Raw genomic sequence first — 13822 nt, forward strand, 5'->3', positions numbered from 1 at the left:
ATCTCATGATCTTAGTTTTCTGAATGTTGAGTTTTAAGTCAAGTTTTTCATTCTCCTTTTTCACCTTCATCAAGAGGCTCTTTAGTTCTTCACTTTCTAACGTAAGGGTGGTGTTATCTGCCTATCTGAGGTTATTGATATTTCTCCTGGCAATCTTGATTCCAGCTTGTGCTTCATCCAGCCTGGCATTTCACATGATTTCAGCATATAAGTGAAATAAGCAGGGTGTCAAGGTAAAGACCTGATGTACTCCTTTCCCAATTTGGAATCAGTCCGTAGTTCCATGTCCAGTTCTAACTGTTGCTTCTTGACCTGCATACAGATTTCACAGGAGGCAGGTAAGGTGGTCTGGCAATCCCATCTCTTTAAGAATTTTCCACAGTTTGTTGTGATCCACACAGTCAAAGGCTTTGGTGTAGTCAATAATGAAGAAGTAGATGCTTTTCTGGAACTCTCTTGCTTTTTTGATGATCCAATGTATGTTGGCAATTTGATCTCTGGTTCCTCTGCCTTTTCTAAATGAAGCTTGAACATCTGGAAGTTTAGAGTTCACACACTGTTGAAACCTGGCTTGGAGAATTTTGAGCATTACTTTGCTAGTGTGTGAGATAAGTGAAAATTGTGCGGTAGTTTGAGCATTCTTTGGCATTGCCTTTCTTTGGGATTGGAATGAAAACTAATATTTTCCAGTCCTGTGGCCACTGCTGAGTTTTCCAAATTTGCTGGCATATTGAGTGCTGCTGCTGCTAAGTCACTTCAGTCGTGTCCGACTCTGCGTGACCCCATACACGGCCTCCTACCAGGCTCCTCTGTCCCTGGGATTCTCCAGGCAAGAACACTGGAGTGGGTTGCCATTTCTTTCTCCAATGCATGAAAGTGAAAAGTGAAAGTGAAGTCGCTCAGTCGTGCCCGACTCTTCACGACCCCATGGACTGCAGCCCACCAGGCTCCTCCATCCGTGGGATTTTCCAGGCAAGAGTACTGGAGTGGGGTGCCATTGCAGCACTTCAACAGCACTCCTCCCCAAAGCACACACAAATCCAGTTCCCAGAGGTCCAGAAGAGGGTCAGTTGTGACTGACCCAGAGTTTGATCTAGGGGCTGGACTCCCAGCTGCAAAAGCAACCCCAGAAGACAGGCCAGGCATCTCTGTCCTGCAGGCAGCCCTCCCTCCAACCCTAAACCCACTTCCAAGACAGAAGGTGGAACTCGCCTTCTAATAAAGGAAGATTGGAATTTGCCCCTTGAGTTTCATCAAAAAGTTAATCAGTGAGAATACCACACAGGTTTCCTCCTCCTGAGCGATGCTTCTGGCCAGAAAATAGTAATAACCATAAAAACAGCTCACATGTATTGAGGGCATGTAGTGCCCAGAATCACATGGCTATGACTTCCTTGTAATTCTTACTTGATCCTCCAAAGAAGGTGCCAGGTTTCTCATTTCACAGACGAGGAAGCCAAACCCCTGGTGATGTGATGTGTCTGAGTCCCCATGAGTATAAGTGACAAGGAGCCCAGACAGTGAATACCAAAGTCCTGTCTCTTTGTCACTTTCTCTACCGGAGAGAAATGAGATTGCTTTTCTCTTAATTTTATCTGTATTACTAGAACAACATGAGCTTGTTTTGGATAATTTTAAAAACAGGGGAGAGATGAAAAGCCATAAACCCACCCATCTTCCTACTGTCTAGCTGTAACTGTTCCTGATAATAATCATGATGATATGCTGGAGTTTATTCTTTCAATAGTTTCTGCCTTTTTTTTTTTTTTTTTTTGCAGGAATGAGACTGAATACTGTATGTGCTTTTTGTTCCCAGTCTCTATGCTTTAGGCTCTTTTTTTTTTTAAGAATTTTTTTCGGGGGGTGTGATCCCTTTTTAAAGTCTTTACTGAACACTTTATTGTAACAAAATTTGTTACAATATTGCTTCTCTTTTCTATGTTTTGGTTTTTCAGCCTGGAGGCATCTGGGATCTCAGCTCCCCAAACAGGAATTGAACCTGCACCCCCTGTTATTGGAAGGTAGATTCTTAACCACTGGGCCACGAGGGGTGTCTCCTGGTCTTCATTCTTGTCAAGATGGACTTGGTTCAACGGGGTAGAGCCCTCTATGGAGCCAGACATCCTCCTCCGCACCTCCTTACCCTACTCCTTGTGTGGGGGATGGGAGATCATGTCCTCCCTTTAGCATCCCTGCAAGGCTCTGGGAAGCAGCCTCCGTGGCTGCTGGACAGGACAGGATGCTTCGAGTCTGCCTCCCTGGATCCTCATGTCAAAGGAAGTACCTCTCCCTGTGGGGTCAGCTCCTCTTCTCTTAGACCTCAGGAGCAGGATCCCAGGGCACCCAGACTGGATATGGAGAGGGAAGCCTGAATCATATTCCGTAAGCTTGTCACTTTCCCCCCTTAAGGGTGCTAAGACCTTCAGACTCAAAAATAATCTTGACTAATAATATTGTTGTTGTTCAGTCGCTAAGTCATGTCCAATCTTTGTGATACTGCAGCATGCCAGGCTCCTCTGTCCTTCACTGTCTCCCGAAGTTTGCTCAAACTCATGTCTATTGAGCCAGTGAAGCCATCCAACCATCTCATCCTCTGTTGTCCCCTTCTCTTCCTGGTTTCAATCTTTCCCAGCATCAGGGTCTTTTCCAATGAGTCGGCTCTTCACATCAGGTGGCCAAAGTACTGGAGCTTCAGCTTCAGCATCAGTTCTTCCAATGAATATTCAGGACTGATTTCCTTTAGGATTGACTGGCTTGACCTCCTTGCTGTCCAAGGGACTCTCGAGAGTCTTCTCCAGCACCACAATTCAAAAGCACCAATTCTTTGGCACTCAGCTTTCTTTATAGTCCAACTCTCACATCCACACACGACTACTGGAAAAACCATAACTTTGACTAGACGGATCTTTGTTGGCAAAGTGATGTCTCTGTTTTTTAATACACTGTCTAGGTTTGTCATAGCTTTTCTTCCAAGAAGCAAGCATCTTTTAATTGACTGATAATAGGAATAAAAAATAAGGAAGATAAGAAAATGGGGAGAAACCAAGCAAAGGAGCACGACCATCCATGGGGGCACTCTCTTTCCAGGGTCTGCTGTTATGCTATCCTACCTCTATCTCTGAGACATGCTCTGTGATGCATTAGTCAGTGTACAGGCATGCTGGGGCAGCCATAACAGAGCACTGAAGACCCGGCACTTAACAACAGACACTTATCCTCTGCCCATCCTGGAGGCTGTAATCCAAGATCCAGGTGTCAGTTCCTCCCGAGGTTTGCTTGTCAACCTGTAAACATCGCCTCCTCTCTGTGTCCTCCCATGGTCCTCCCTCTGTGTATGTCTGTGTCCTGATCTCCTCTTCCTGTAAGGAAGATTCCAAATCAGTCATATGGAATCAGGACTCACCCCATGACCCACTTTACTTAACTACCTCTATAAAGACCTATCTCCAAATAGAGTCACATTCTGAAGTCTTGGGGTCAGGACATCACTATGTGAATTTGAGGGTGTGGGGAGACACAATTCAGGCCATAAAAGGCGATGAAAACACCTTTTATGTCATCATAACTTAGGACAGAGGAGCCTGGTAGGCTGCAGTCCATGGTGTTGCTGACTCAGACACGACTAAGCGACTTCACTTTCACTTTTCACTTTCATGCACTGGAGAAGGAAATGGCAACCCGCTCCAGTGTTCTTGCCTGGAGAATCCCAAGGGACGGGGGAGCCTGGTGGGTTGCCGTCTATGGGGTCGCACAGAGTCAGACACGACTGAAGTGACTTAGCAGCAGCAGCGGCAGCAACTTGGGGAATGAGGTGGGAGGTAGTGGCTGTGATGCTGTCTCTTCTCGGGTGTCTGAGGCTCCACTAACAGGCCCTAGTGTCAAGTCCAGGACAAGCGACCCTCAAAGGAGTGACTATCCCCAGACACCCTGCCCCAAGGCCGGCAGAGGAGCAAGTTCACTTGGCTTCTCTGGGCTCATCTCCAAGGCCTCCACTGGGGTTCCCCCAGGGGAAAGAGAGGATAACCCAGGGCTTCCGAGGTTCCCTACAGGTCTCTGCTCTAGCCAGGATCCCAGGCGGTACTGGCTCTATGAGAAGCTCCATGGCCAGCCTTGTCATCCAGGGGTCTCCAGGCCACCAGGAACACAAGCTCAGGCTTTTAGGTTGCAAGTATGAGAAGCCCACCCACCCAGCTGGTTCAGGAAAACCAAGGTGATTGACAGGCAAAACTCAGAACTCACAGCCTGGGCGGGTCTTTGAGGGGGCGGGGTTTCGAGGGTGGGGCTTAGACAGGGGCGGGGCTTTGAGAAGTGCGGGCCAGCTTTGTCTAGGCTAGTCCTGGCTGATTCCAGCTGGGCTCTCTTGCACATCTCTGGTCCTCAGGTGGGTGGGCTGGCGGCCTGATGACCTCACTGGGCCCCCTCACCTGTTTGGTGTCCTCCAGACTGTCAACCCCAAGGGCTGGCCCTTGGGTCCCCTTGCAGAGCTCATCTCCCAGCAGGCTGGCTAAGGCTGGTTCAGGTGGTGGCCTCCAGCTCTCAGCACCGCAAACAGACAAGCCTCTGCTGCTCATGTCCCCTGGTCAAGGCAAGTCCTCTGGCCAAGCCCAGAGATTGTGTGAGAGCCCCCAAGGGCAAGGATCCAGAGAGAGGAAATACCAGATCACTTTTTAAAATAATATTTTTCTGATGTGGACCATTTTTTAAGTTTTTATTGAATTTGTTACAATATTACTTCTGTTTTATGGTTTGGCTTTTTGGTTGCAAGGCATGTGGAATCTTAGATCGCTGACCAGGGATCGAACCTACACTGGAAGGTGAACTCTTAACCCCGGGGTTGCCAGAGAAGCTCTCCTACTGCGTCACTTCTGCAAGAGTCTATCCTATAGACCACGTCCCCCCTTCTGCTGTCAAGACATCATCTTTGATGGCACTTCAGTGATTTTATGGCCCCTTCTCCACTAGTAATGAAATCAGCAAACGTTTGTCTCAAGTCTCAAGAAGGGGAACTCACTGGTGCTGAGCAGGCACTACATGCTTGCTGTCACATTCCCCTTCCCCCAGCATGGCCCTCCCTCCTTGAGGACTGCAGCACCTGCCTCTCTGTTCCTCCCCCTCCACTCGCTCCTGCGCCCATCTTGGGGGCTTGATTCCTCCCAGTACCAGGCCTCCCCATCCTCTGCCCCCCAAACTCCTCACAACTTTCTCTTTCAAGCACTCAGCCAGTCACTGATCTAGATCTTGTGAGGACCACACCGTGGGTCCTCCCTAACCCTACTCCAGCCTCTCTGCCTCTGACATCTGACCTGCTGCCTTTGATCACCTTGACTCAGGCCACACAGGCAAGGACACCAAATCTTAAAGGAGAAGCTAGAACCCCTCCTGCCCTGGTAGTCTGGACCTGAGACATGTGTGTGTGTACACGTGGGATTGTGCATGTGTCAATGCATATGTGCTGGGGTGTGCGTAGATGTGTTGCATGGGTGCATCTGCGCACATACGTGTGCACATGTAGAGTGTTGAGAGGCAGCCTGTTCATTCCCACTTCATGCCGCCCTCAAGTCATCTCATGGTCTTAAAGGGAGGCAGGGGGCCTGGACATCCCCATCCTGGGACAGGTCTGGAAAGTTCCTTGCCCTAGAGCAGTGAGAACAAGAGGCCATGCCCACTGCCAACTCTGGCCTCTATCCCCAGTATAAGTTCAATGCCCCCTCTGGCCACACCAGGTCCTGGGTGCCTGCTCAGCACCAGTGAGTTCTCCTTACCTGAGACGAATGTTTGCAGACTTCACAACTGGTGGGGCCCCTCCCTCACTGAGTCCCGACCTCACCTACCCACCAAGTGTCAGAGCCCCTCTGCCTTTTGGATGGAAACTAGACTGGCGGCTTCTGGGCTGTAAAGCTCAGCTCACTCTGCCTTCCTGCCCTTGTTTTAAGGTTAAAGGAAAAATGCTTCTCAGTTCCATATTTAACCAAAAGCTGATCCTGAGACTAAATGAGCAGATATTTTTCCTGCCATCTGTGATGCAATAGCAGTAAATGGTCAAGCCCCTATGGCTACCGATACCCCAGGGCGTCAGAAGTTGGGCCACTCTATATTTGCCCCCAAGTTCTCCCCTGGATGCTCTGGGAAATATGGCCCCCAGAAATGTGCCAGGAGTCCCAGTGTCCAGACAGTACATGGAGGGGAGCCTCTGAACTGGGTGGACGACTCATTCTTTGCAACGGAAATTGTCCTAGACTCCCAGGAAGATTGAGAACTCACCACTAAGTGAGTTAAGTTCTTGGTGTTTCACCCATGAGGTTATGCACGTAGACTCTGGACCTCAAACCTGGGCTCTGCCACTTACCTTCTGTGTGCTCTTAGGCAAGTCATTGCACCTCTCTGTGCCTCAGCCTCTCAGTCTGTAAAATGGGATGACAACAATGGTCACCTACCTCACAGATAATTGTGAGCAGTAAATGGGTTAACACATTTAAAACTATGCTTGGTTCAGAAGAAGCAGAAACTCAGGAGGAGACGGATCAGGGTCAGATCAGGTACTAGGAGACCAAGTTTTCCACCCAGTTTGGAGCCCAGATACAGTGTCCTCAATTCTCCCAAGCCAATCAGCAGGACTTTCAACCCAAACCTCTACAGGGTACTGACCAGCAGGCAAGGGGGAGATGCTGCCAAGACCTGGCTCCTTTTTGATCTTTATTTAAAGGGGATTAGGAAATCCTGTAGAAATGAAAAGGCCTAAAGTGAGGCTACCGTAAGGATAGAATTTTTAAAGCAGGCAGATCAAAGAGGTACCTCTCGGTGCTTCCAGCATCCGAAGCTACCCTTTTCATCAGCCTTCAGAGTGCCTGGAGGTCAGTGGACAACGGTGTGGTTTGTCCCTCCCAACCCCCCTGCTTTCCAGTCAGCAGAGCTCCACAGCTTGTTTTTCTCCCTGCAACACGAAAAAGGAAAGAAGCAAGCCTCCAGCGACTGCTTGGCTGTGTGCCCCACATGGGGCCTGCATGTCGCTTGCATCACCTCATTTATCCCTGTGACAACTTTGTAAGGTGAAGAGCATTATGCCCTTGATTCAAATGAAGAAGTTAGCTCTCAGACCAGCTATCACTTGCTTCCGGTCGTAGCCCTTGACAGACGGGCAGCCGAGATTCAAACCCAGTTCTGCTCCCAGCACCCACACTCTTCCCATTGTCCGACGGGGAAATCACCTTGGGTGCTGAGCTCCCACAAAAGCATAAGACAATTTGGGAATTATTTACATTCTCAAGCCTTGTGACCCCTTGTTTTTCCTCCCTGGTGTCCTGGGGACACTAGTACAAAGAAACCAGGACCAGACGGCCCCTACATCAGGTGAAGGGCTCAGGAGATCACACCCCAGGGGCCCCCTGCTCACTAGCTTTCCCTCCGCCCATCCGGGATGCTCAGTCCCCTTTGATTGGGGCTTCTGGAGCTAGCAAGGTCAAGATCATGGCATATTTGTCAGAGAGCCATATGAAGCCCTTGGCAAGGGCCGCTGGGCCTCTCATTCTTGAAAGATGAACATTATGTCTCTTTTATGGCTGGGGAGACCTGTAACTCAAGGGTGCAGCCAGCAGAAGAAAAAACTAGGACAGACTTCAGACGTGGAAGAAAAAGTAATACCCTTCATAGATGAGCTGTTTAAACTCTCCCACAGGGTAGCACTTTGTTTTTGATGAAAACAGCTGACGTTTGTCTCCAGGAGCCCAAACTGAGAAAAATGGGGCAGGCACTATTTATCCCAGCCAGAGATTATGATGTCCTGACCTGACACCCCCTGGGGTTCTCACAGACTACTCAACCAAAATACAAAAACAGGGATCAACATGATTTTTCTCCATGTGCTGGTGCAACAGCTGGTTGTCTGTTTTTTTCCTACACAAACAAGAGCTGACAAACAAGTTACAACCAGGCACTCAGCTGGTGTACTACCCTCTGCCCCACGCTGGCAGCTCAGATGATAAAGAATCTGCCTGCAGTGCAGGAGAGCCAGGTTCCATCCCTGGGTTGGGAAGATCCCCTGGAGAAGCAAATGGCTACCCACTCCAGTATTCTTGCATGGAGAATTCTGTGGACAGAGGAGCCTGGTGGGTTACAGTCTTTGGGGTCACAAAGAGTCAGACACAACCGAGTGACTAACACTTGCACGTTCACTCCTGGTACAGATGCTGTGTGCCCTCATTAACGTAAATCCACAGGGCTTAGAAGGTTGGACTGAAGAGTCCAGACCATAGGTAAAGGAAACTGGATGCTTTTTTTAATGATCATTAATCTCAATTATTTTTTTAATTTTTATTTATTTTTGGTGTGCTGGGTCTTTGTCATAGCACATGGATTTTCTCTAGTTATGGCGAGAGGGGGATACTCTTTGTTGCAGTGTGAGAGGTTTCTCATTGCCATGGCTTCTCTTTTTGCAGAGCACGGGCTCTAGAGTACACGAGCTTCAGTAGTTGTGATGTATGAGCTTAGTTGCTCTGTGGCATGTAGCATCCTCCCAGACCAGGGATTGAACCCATGTCCCCTGCATTTGCAGGCAGATTCTTAACAGAGGACCACCAGGGAGTCCCAGAATTGAGTTTTTTAAGAAAATGCATGGTATATGAAAGGCAAGGTTTCAGTCTGATGAGGCACTGAAGTGTTTTGAAAGTATTCTGGATCTAAATCCACCTGTTGGGTGTAGGAGATGCAGTGGTATTCCACTCCTTAGCCCCTCAGCCCATGTGACTTCAGCACCATGAAGTGGACAGTTCCCCCACCTCATATACTGCATCACTATGCTTTGTTTCCATCAAAACTTTCCCCAGAGAATAGATATGATACACGTATATGTGTGGCTGAGTCCCTTTGCTGTCCACCTGAGACCATTACAACACTGCTAATGAGTTATAATCCAATATAATATCAAAAGCTTAAAAAATAAAAGAACTTTTGCCTAGATGATGGAGGCCACTCTGCCCTTGCATTGACACAGCCCAGAGGTGTGCAGAGGATTAACTCTGAAAACACAAGGTGTGAGAGTTGGTGGATAAATGGCCCAGTCTCACTTCCTTCAGAGATACAATAATGAGACGCTTTCTACAAGGTACTTACAGGGCCCCTGGTGGGACTGAAGCTGAACACAGTGGTAGTCATCTCCATAGAAAGTCCTTTCACTGAATTTTCCTCCTGCCCTATTCCCCACCCACCATTCCTGCTTCTACTCCTTGGGACCACATCTCCATTAAAATGCCTGAGTCCAATCCCTTATTTCAGGCCCTGCTTTGGGGGAATCTAAACTAAACTTAGAAAGCCAACCTTCAGGATGGAATCCTGGAACTGCTTTGCTCCTCATATTACCGTAGCAAAGACCCCCTTTCCAGGTGATAAATTGAGCAATCATCTTCCCTAGTGTGCATCACAGCTATCAGAACTCTCCCCTGCATCATGTGGGATGAGGTAGAGGTGAAAGGAAAGCCTTGGTCTGTGCAGTAACAGCCCTTGAAGTACATGGAAGCAATGGAAGTTATAAAGTTGGAGAGTTTGCTGGTTCCTTGTTAACTGCCTTCAACTTGATGGAAGAGAATGACAAGCTCAGGGCAGCCAATTATCAGCTCAGAGTGTGCAGTCAAAGCCAGAATGCCTCCCTGGCATTTACCCTCATCTCCTGCAGCCAGAGGGAAGATGGTGCTGAAATCAACTCTGTAATTAAATGTAAGGTTGGGAAAACTATAAGAGTCAGTGAATGCATAGTCTTGACAGGTCTCCAGAGCTCATGCCAAGGTCTGTTAGAGGACTGGGACCCTGGTTCAAGGATGAGACATTTGGATCAATGTACCTAAGAATATTGAAGCTCAATCTCTGAAGAATCTCCACCCCCCCCCCACTCCGCCTACTTTTCTAGAGGAAAGAAACCTCCTCTAAATTGGTGACTATGAAAAGATGAAGCTTCGTGTTACCATGCCCCGTAAGATGATGCTTTTTCTCCTCTCCACTCTTCCCCTCCTTGTTGCTTGAAAACAAGTAACTTAGACATAGTTATCAGCGTGGGCTGTGCAGATTGTGAGAAATCCAGAATGAGTGATGAAGGAAAGAGATGGCAGATTTTAGAACTAGCTGCAGCAGCAGAACCAGCTGAGTTTCACATCCCTCAGGCTTGAGACTTTTCTTAGAAAGTCTAACTAGCCACCACCTTGAACATTTAGTGACCAAGTAGATGTAATGTGAGGCACATGTGGATCTGAGAAGCCGAGGGTGAGTGGGTGGTGGGCGGAAGCAGACATCACCTTGCTGCCCTCACCCCCTGATTTCAGCACTGCTCTCCTGGACAGTTCCATGCGCTTTGGTGGGCTCTCATCTCAAGGCCTCCTTAACTGTCTACTCTTCTGCACCAGGGCTTCCTCTAAAATTGCAGAATGTCCCCTACACAGGACAAACCTCAAAGGATGGAGATTAGAAATTGGTGGATAAATACACTTTTTTGCATCCTTCAGAGAGCAATTTTAAAGTGCATTTTCAGAGAATCTTCAGCAGAATTGAGATCCAGTTGCCCAGAGTGGTAACTAGCTCAACAATGAATCATTTATTGATTTCCCCTCCTTTTCTGTTCCACCTCTATTGATCCACTCTCCTGCTTCCTGAGAATCTACTCTCAATTAACCTTCCTGCCCAGAAGCCCCTGCCTCAGGTTCTGCAAGTAGGGAACCCACAGAGAGATATCAGGTAGCATTTCTACTTTGTCCACTGGCCAGGGGCCACTCTTATATGTTATTGCCTGGCTCTGGTTCTCTCTGCTCTCACCTCCTCATCCTGGGACCAGGGATGAATGCCAGGAAGGGAGTGTCCAGACTGGACTCAGTGGTAGGCTATCTGGCCAAGGGAATTTGGCTTTTTGAAATTTTTGATAAAACATACACACTGTAAAATTTACTACCTTAACCATTTTCAGTGCACAGCTCAGTGGCTTTAAGTACATACATATTGTTGTGCAAAAATCCCCATTCCTGCAACATTGAATCCTTGTCCCCATTAAACACTAACTCTCCATCCCCCCTCGTCCCAGCACCCACCATCCTACCTTCTCTCTCTATGAATCTGGCTCCTCCAGGGACCTTATGTAAGTGGGATCATACAGTATTTGCCCTTGGGCAATTGGCTTATTTCACTCAGCATAATGTCCTCAAAGTCCATCCATGCTATGGTGGGTGTCAGAATTTTCATCCTTGTTCAGGTGGAATCTTGTTCCATTGTGTGGATGGACCACATTGTATTTATCCATCATGTTCAACCATCCACTGACACTTGGGTTGTTTCCACCCTTTGGGGACTGAGTAAGGCTTCTGTGAACATGGGTGTGCAGTTATCACCTTGAGATTCTGCCTTCAATAATTGTGGATGAATACCTAGACATGGAATTCCCAGATCACATGGCAGGACTACTTTTATTTTTTTGAGGAATTGCCAAACTGTTTTCCACAGCAGCTGCTGCATTTTACATTCCTACAACCACGCCTAAGAGCTGCATTTCTCCACAGCCTTGCCAGCACCTGTTTTCTGTATTTTCGACAGGGCCATCCTAATGGGTATGAGGTGTCTCACTGTCGCTTTGATCTGCATTTCCCTGCCGATTGCTGGTATTGAGCATCTTTTCACATGCTGTTGGCTGTATGTCTTCTTTGGATAAATGACTATTCAAGTCCTTTGCCTTTTAAGCCAGATTATTTTGTTGTTGCTGCTTTGTTAGGTTTCTTTGTATATTCTCAATGTTAACCTCATATCAGAAATAGGATTTGCAAATGTTTTCTACCATTCCATAGGCTATTATTCTGTTGATAGGATTTTTTGGTGTAAAAAAAATGTTATTTTGATGTAGTCCAGGCAATTTGGCTTTGAATTTCAAAGCCTGGTTGTTTCAATAAGCACTCGGCCAGCCTCATATCAGGTCCTGGGGACACAAAGAATGATCCAGGGCTGCTTGCAGTCAATGAGGTGGGCAGACTCTCAAACAGACAAGAATAAATGTTTACATGTTGGTGACGACACGCAACACAAAGCTCTGGGTAACATATATGCACATGGCCACACAGAGGAAATAGTAGAAAAATTGCCTCACAACACAGGAGACATTTGGGTCCATGCATAAAGGGACCCCTAGGACAGCCCAGTCACCTGGGCAAAGGGCAGCCCCTCAGCTCCGCCCAAAAGCCAAAAGTCACAGGCAAAGGCCCAGTGGCTTACAGGGCAGGAACTGAGAGGGGCAAGCTGGGGACCCCTTTTCTCCCCCAACACTGAAGCCCCAGAACCACCATAAGACCTGAAGCCCATCATCCCCTGAGGCCCCATGACCTCCCAGGGACCTGATCACACATGGAGCCTGTGAACCCCCACAGCCTGTCTGTGGACAGGGATGATGATCCATTTGTAGTCACAGGACTATAATTCAGAAGATTAATTAAAAATCAAGGGTATTTTTAACCATCTGTATTAGTTGAGGAGAATTTAGAAATATAATTGTGTCATCTGTAACAGAGGAATTCACATGATCCTTCTTGGAATCAGAATATTAATGTGTCTCTCAAAGAGATTCAGCAACACAAGGAATTCACCACTGCTGTTCTCCTAAATTAGCCCAATTAAAGAAGGGTAATTGTAGATGTTTGACTTTGGAAGTGGGTGACAGTCATATACCAGCCAGGAGAAGACAGGGTCTTCCAGCCCCCCGCCGCAAGTCTGGGAAAAACTGTCTCCAACATGCACACCAGGGATGGCCAGCTCCTGCCTCAGCTCTTCTGGGATGCAGGGGGAGGGGGGCAGAGCCGGGCTGGGGGCTGTGAGGGATGCTCAGGTATAAATAATGCAGGGAGAATGAGGTCAGCCACTGAGCACTGGAGGGAGGTGTTCATAGTCGCAGCCCCGGGCCAGCATCCGCTGGCTTCCACCTGAGTGACTCCTCAGAGCCTGAAGTTGGTGACCCAAAATCCCTGTCCCCAGGGGACCCATGGGGAGGGTCAGCCCTCAGTGCAGCCAGACTAGGCCGTCACTGAAGGACAAGAAATAAAAAATAACCAGGCAGGATTAAACAAAGAGTGTTTACTGGGTGGCGATGCCTGGAAAGGGGTCAGGCCCTCAGTAGACCCCGGGCTGTGATGCCTTGCCAGGTTTGGGGACCCTGCTTGCTCCCTCAGAGGAAGGGGACTCTCACAACAGGTCACAAGTTCTGCCATGGCCCCAGCCTAGGGAGAGAGGAAATTCCACACAGGCCAGGGTCTGGGACCAGGAGGGGAGGAGCCTGCCCTCGAGGGCAGGGTGGGGGGAGGACTCATCTTCTGCCAAGCTCCTCCTCCTCCTGGGAGCCTCCCTGGAGCACCCTCTCAAGGCCCGCAGGACCCACGGGCTCCACTGAGTGTCCTAATCCACATTGTGGAAGCACCAAGGGTCAGCTGTGCACCAAGAGACGCTGCGCTGTGGATGCAAAGAGTGCAACGGGAAAGTGCAAACATGTGCAGGTGTTCACACATGCACTCGACTGGGCTTGTGCCCACACGTGACTGCACACACACACACGTACACATGTGCACACAGGCTTTGAAACCCTGAAGTAGGCACAGACTAGCAATGTGACCTCAGGCAACCTTTGCCTCAAAACCAATTGTTCATCTGCAAAATGTGGGTTGAGTCCTCAGGCCTGGGGGGATGAAATATGGACTCTAGGTATGGGCAAGAGAACACCTTTTTAGGCTGAATATTGACTCACAGACCCTATGACCACAACATTCTCTCTGCTGCGATAGGCCCTCCCCCACCAAAATAGTCTCTCCCCCACTGCAACAGC

Source organism: Bison bison, unplaced genomic scaffold, assembly GCF_000754665.1.
Source record: "Bison bison bison isolate TAMUID 2011002044 unplaced genomic scaffold, Bison_UMD1.0 scf7180017864289, whole genome shotgun sequence".
NCBI lineage: Eukaryota > Metazoa > Chordata > Mammalia > Artiodactyla > Bovidae > Bison > Bison bison.